Genomic DNA, 6,000 nt, shown 5'->3' on the forward strand with positions numbered 1-6,000 from the left:
TTTGGAGCTGCGAGAGTACTGCATGCTATGGATCGTCCTTTAACCTCACTTATTCATCTCCGCCTGTATACTATGTAGTGAGTTGTCCCAGGTAGTGTCTATGTGACATTTATCAAAGCGTAATCTATTTATACATATTTTTTATTTTCTCCGAGGTTCGTGACGTGCAGGGCCAAGTAGAAGCTTAAGAATGGAGCATGTAATTATTGGAGCTCTGTATATCCGTTTGTTTACAATGCCTTCGGAATGTGGGTTCTAAGCCTGAACTTTAAGAAGACGGATTTTTACTGTTTCTGGTTTGTTTACGCTTTTGGGATCCGTGTAATCAGGTTTCTAGTCGTTATTTGAATAAAATATTATCTATTCCAAATGATTGCAATTAATATGGTTATTTTTGGACAGGTGTCACAAAGGTGAGAAGACCTTATTAATAGTCTGTTCAATCGAGTTCTATCTAAGCTATTGAACTTCCTATTTCTCAATTTTTCTTGCGAGATTATTGCTCAGACATTTTCAAGTGAATGTGAGTCCGAAATCGAAAACACCATCGCATTCTATTCAATTTCCAGCTTAAGGTCACTTGCCTGCTCGTTCCAAAGGAAAATCATTTAAAAATTAGTTTCAACCTGGTGGAATCTTGTTTTACATTTTCCACCCTTGACTATCTTATTCAGACGTGTCCATCAAGGGTCCATGTTAAATGCCTATCGCTGCTCCTTTGACATTTTTGAGTGATATTCTGCCAATTTGCTGCGCTGTTTTGCTTGTGAACAGCGATTTTTGCCTGCAATGGAAGCAAAGGACTTCATTTTGGCAAACAGACAAGGCGTCCCTTGAAAGTTAGGCTAGGTGTCCTGATTCCTAGGACAGGTGGCTCGTAAAAATGTGAAACATAGATTCCAGTTAATAAATAAGTTAATTGGGCATTCATTTTATTTTACTTTGTTATTTAAGATATCGTATAAAGCTACTATATTATGGACTTTGATTTTAAATTAATAATTGTGAACTCTTCTTAATTTTGTAATGGAAATATAAGTCCTTTTTATACCAGTAACCAACCGAAAAAAATCAGGGTAACCTTATGTTATTAACAATATACAGTTATGTTATTAACAACATACAGTTGAGATCAGCCTCCTATCATAACCTGAGCAGTTAAGACTCTGACATCCTTCTTTCCTTATTTTCTTTATTTTTATTTATTTTTTGTATTAAGGCTTAGTTTTACGAACCAATCGTTAATCCAATCAAGGAATTTGTCTCACAGTCTCTTTAATCTCGTTAATCCAATTTTGAGTTGTCTCTCAGTCAGTTTCAATTTCATTTTTCAATTTCAATTTTCAATTTAGATTTTCACTTTTTAATTTAAATTTTCAATTTTTATTTTCCATTAAATTTTCAATTTTTATTTTAAAATTCAATTTTCAATTTTAATTTTCAATTTAAACTTTCGATTTCGACTTTCATTTTCAATTTTCAAATTCTATTTTCAAATACAATTTTCAATTTGAACTTTTAATTAAAATTTTCAATTTCTTTTTTTTAATTTCAATTTTCATTTTCAATTTCAATTTTCCATTTTAATTTTCAAATGCATTTCATCTGTTTTCGCATCTGTTTTATTTTGTGATATTTTTGTCGTGTAATATTTTTTGTCGTGAGATATTTTGATGTACTGATTAGATTTATATACCTATAATAAATAAGTAAAAGTGTTTTTGTTTAATGTTTTAAATTATTGTTGTAAATCCATTTTCGCCCTTATTCACTCCTGTTTCTCTTTTATTGATCTTTATCTCGTCATGCCTGCTAATCGAAAACATGCCAAAGAAACTTCGTTCCTCACGATGTCCCTAGGCACACACTGTTTTTTTCTTAAATTTATTCTCTTTACTTATTTAAATTGTATTATCCAATTTATATATTATCTAGCAATCGCTTTAGAAGTAAGATACCTGGCCGATTCGCCTTGTTTTCTTGTTCTTTTTTATTTTTCCAAAGCAATCGAATCCATTATTATTTTATTTAGTTTCGTTATATTCTTTTTATTTTTATTTTTTCTCCAAGTTGGTTTTTAACTGATCGCCAAAAGAATGGAGGTTGGGACACACCTTATTTTTATACCCTTGCAGAGGGTATTATAATTTTGGTCAAAAGTGTGCAACGCAGTGAAGGAGACATCTCCGACCCTATAAAGTATATATATTCTTGATCAGGATCACCTCCTGAGTTGATATGAGCATGTCCGTCTGTCCGTCTGTCCGTCTGTCCGTCTGTCTGTCTGTCGGTTTCTACGCAAACTAGTCTCTCAGTTTTAGAGCTATCGAGTTGAAACTTTGCACACATCCTTCTTTCCTTTGCAGGTAGTATATAAGTCGGAACGGCCGGGATCGGTCGACTATATCCTATAGCTGCCATATAACTGATTGATCGGAAATGCCATAACTTTGGTGTTTTTTAAGTTAGAGGGTTGGGACTTTCCACACATGTTATGTTTGACCAAAATATCGTATGTACTAAATTTCATAAGGATCGGCCGACTATATCCTATAGCTGTCATAGAACGGTCGAAATTGGCATAACTTTGGTGTTTTTTAAGTTAGAAAGATGGGACTTGGTACAGATTACTCTTTGGGCAAAATAATTCAATATGCCAAATTTCATAAGGATCGGCCGACTATATACGATCCGCTATATATTTAATAATATAAGATGCGTGGCGCCACCTAGCGGACTGCGACTGAACTGCAAGGGTATATCAACTTCGGCTCCGCCCGAAGTTAGCTTTCCTTTCTTGTTTAATAATACTTTAAAAACTTGGATTAGGTAAGCTTTAATGGTTATCATGTAAGGTTATTACTTTAACACTTTATGGGCCCTCTTTTAATGACTCATCATGTGATGAACTCCCACTTCAACTGTAATCCAATAAAATAGAGCGTAATAGCGAAAATAAAAGGTTCGTAAAGAAGGCACGAGTGGTAAACTTTTTTTTATACCCTTGCAGAGGGTATTATAATTTTGGTCAAAAGTGTGCAACGCAGTGAAGGAGACATCTCCGACCCTATAAAGTATATATATTCTTGATCAGGATCACCTCCTGAGTCGATATGAGCATGTCCGTCTGTCCGTCTGTCCGTCGGTCCGTCTGTCCGTTTCCACACATGTTACATTTGACTAAAATATCTTGTGTACAAAATTTCATAAGGATCGGCCGACTATATCCTATAGCTGTCATAGAACGATCGAAATTGGCATAACTTTGTTGTTTTTTAAGTTAGAAAGATAGGATTTGGTACAGATTCAATTTTGGGAAAAAAAAATCTGATTTGTCGAATTTCATAAGGATCGGCCAACTATATCCTATAGCTGTCATATAACTGATTGATCGGAAATGCTATAACTTCGTTGTTTTTCAAGTTAGAAGCATGGGAGTTTCAATGGATTCCTCTTTTGGCAAAATAATTCGATATGCCAAATTTCATAAGGATCGGCCGACTATATACGATCCGCCATATATCTAATAATATAAGATGCGTGGCGCCACCTAGCGGACTGCGACTCAACTGCAGGGGTATATCAACTTCGGCTACGCCCGAAGTTAGCTTTCCTTTCTTGTTTATTATGCTTTTTTCCCCACTTTCGTTTTCCTGGTACAGTGGTTAAAGGTTCCTTAATAATAAAAACAAATAATAAAAATAATTGTCTGTCCGCTGAAGTAATAGATAAGATGTCTTGTAATAAGATAATCTCCTCTTCCCAGCCTACCATCCACTGCTGGCTTCGTGAAAACGTTTTATACGCTAAGTGTGCCGGGTTCACGGCCTCATTTTCGGATGCTATTTCAAGTAGGTCTGGTCTCCACTTTTGCTGTGACGGTTGTTGTGCTGTTCAGGACGAAATGAAATCGTTCATGATGCAGACTAAAAGTGGATTCAAGGCCAACTCTGTACGCTCGATACATAGTTTAGTAGTCTTCAACTACTAAATGAGTCTCCAAAGCGTAACAAATCCTCCTTTTAGTAAAGTGCTTGTGGCGAATAATGTTCAGTCTGCTCAGCCGACTACTATGCAGCCGCTTATATCTCTGGCCACCCTAAGGCCGGACCTGAGAAAAATTCGACTTCCGAATATCTCGGAATTAATGAACAATTTTTTCTTCTATATAAATCCGATATGCTCTCTGACCTACTGTCCCAATCTTCCGAAGGGAGCGGACGTGCTTCTCGTGCGCTCCCTTTGTAAAAATTTTTTCAGCTAAAATACGCTGCCTTTTTGGACAAAATATAGTGCGTTTTGTTTGCGAACTCCGGTGCTACAAGTTGCGATTTGTGCGGTTGCTGTAGCTAACCGATTTCCGCGGAAAATAGTGTTTTTCCAAAGTGAAAATTCGTCACGTGGCTTGGAAGTAAACAATAAAGCTTTAAGCTTTGCGCTGCCAACCTTGTCAAAAGCTCGAAAATAGCTCTGCGTCGGTGCTGCTAACGCGTCGAATACAGAAAAAAGAGCTATTGTCAGCTGCTTTTAGTGCTGCCATATCGGCAGAAAACATTAAAACAGCTAAGTGTGGTGTTGCCATATAGGCAAAAAGACATAAGTCAGCTGTGTGTGCCCGCGTGTTGCAAACTTTTTGTGCTAATTTTAAGGTGCGCAAGGAGGTTGCACCAGCTCTGGGAGTCCGGGTTCATGAGGTCCGGGAGCTGAAGCGTGGTGGAGCCATCATCCGCACGCCGACAGCCTCGGATGCGTCGAAGGTTGCTGCGTCCAGGAGGTTTGCCGAGGTCGGACTCAGCGTGGAGCGGAACCAGGCCGTCAAGCCCCGCCTGACGGTCTACGAAGTGGACACGGCGCTGTCCCCGGACGTCTTCATGGAGGAGCTCTACGCCAACAACCTGAAGGATGAAATGACCATGGCTGCACTTTGCATCAAAGCCATGGACCGCAGCTAATGGAGGCACGATGAACGTGACTCTTAAGGTCAGCGAGAAGGCACTGGCCGCTTTAGACACCGGTAGGGTGTATATAAAGTGGTTCAGCTTCCGCTGCTGGTCCCAGGTCCGGACGTATGCCTGCCATCGCTGCGTGGGCTTCGACCACAAGGTCCAGGAGTGCCGGCTGAAGGTGAGTGTGTGCCGCCAGTGCGGACAAGGTGGACTGCCGAAATTGTCGCTTTAAGGGGCTACCGTCGGGGCATAACATGCTCTCGGCGGCCTGCCCGGTCTATAGAGCAGTTTTGGCGAGAGTGAATGCAAGACACTAACATGTCTCGGCTCTTGCAAATTAATTGCCAGGGTTCGTACGCTGTTATGTGCGATGTGGGGCAGATAATGTGTGAAGGGGGCTGCGTCGTGGCCCTGTTGCAGGAACCGTACTTCCACCATGGTGGAATGCGTGGTTTGCCCGCAGAAATGCGGGTATTCCCTGACAGCAGAGGCCATGCCCCAGTCGTTGTGAATGACCCAGGCATAGAGTGCACTTTAGTGAACTCTACTGACTGGGGCGTAGGTGTGGGTTTAGAGGGAATGGTAGGTTGTTTGTTGTCAGTATGTATTGCAAGTTTTCCGAGTCCATAAACCCGTACCTTCAGTACATGAATGCGGTACTACTCCAGGCGAGTAGCAATCCTGTCATTCTTGGCCTTGACGCGAACGCGTCTTCCCCCCTCTGGTGCAGTAGGATGTCCAGGCTTGGGCCTGGTCATCAGAACTATGATCGGGGTGAGTCGCTAGCCGAATGGGTGGTCACCCAGGATGTGCAGCTTGTTAACAAGCCCAGTGAGTGGTACACAATCGACGGTCCGAGAGGAACGAGTGACATTGATGTTACTCTTGCGAATGAGGCAGCAATGAGTGTGTGTGATTTTCAAAGGAGTGTGTTGGGGGCTCACGGTGTGAGTGATCATAATCCGATTGAGATTGTGGTCGAATAAGGGGCTTAATGGGTGGTGCTATCGTAAAGCGAATTGGACCCTACTTGGGCATTTTGTGAGAGAAGCGG

Source organism: Drosophila ananassae, unplaced genomic scaffold (genome assembly GCF_017639315.1).
Source record: "Drosophila ananassae strain 14024-0371.13 unplaced genomic scaffold, ASM1763931v2 tig00000129, whole genome shotgun sequence".
NCBI lineage: Eukaryota > Metazoa > Arthropoda > Insecta > Diptera > Drosophilidae > Drosophila > Drosophila ananassae.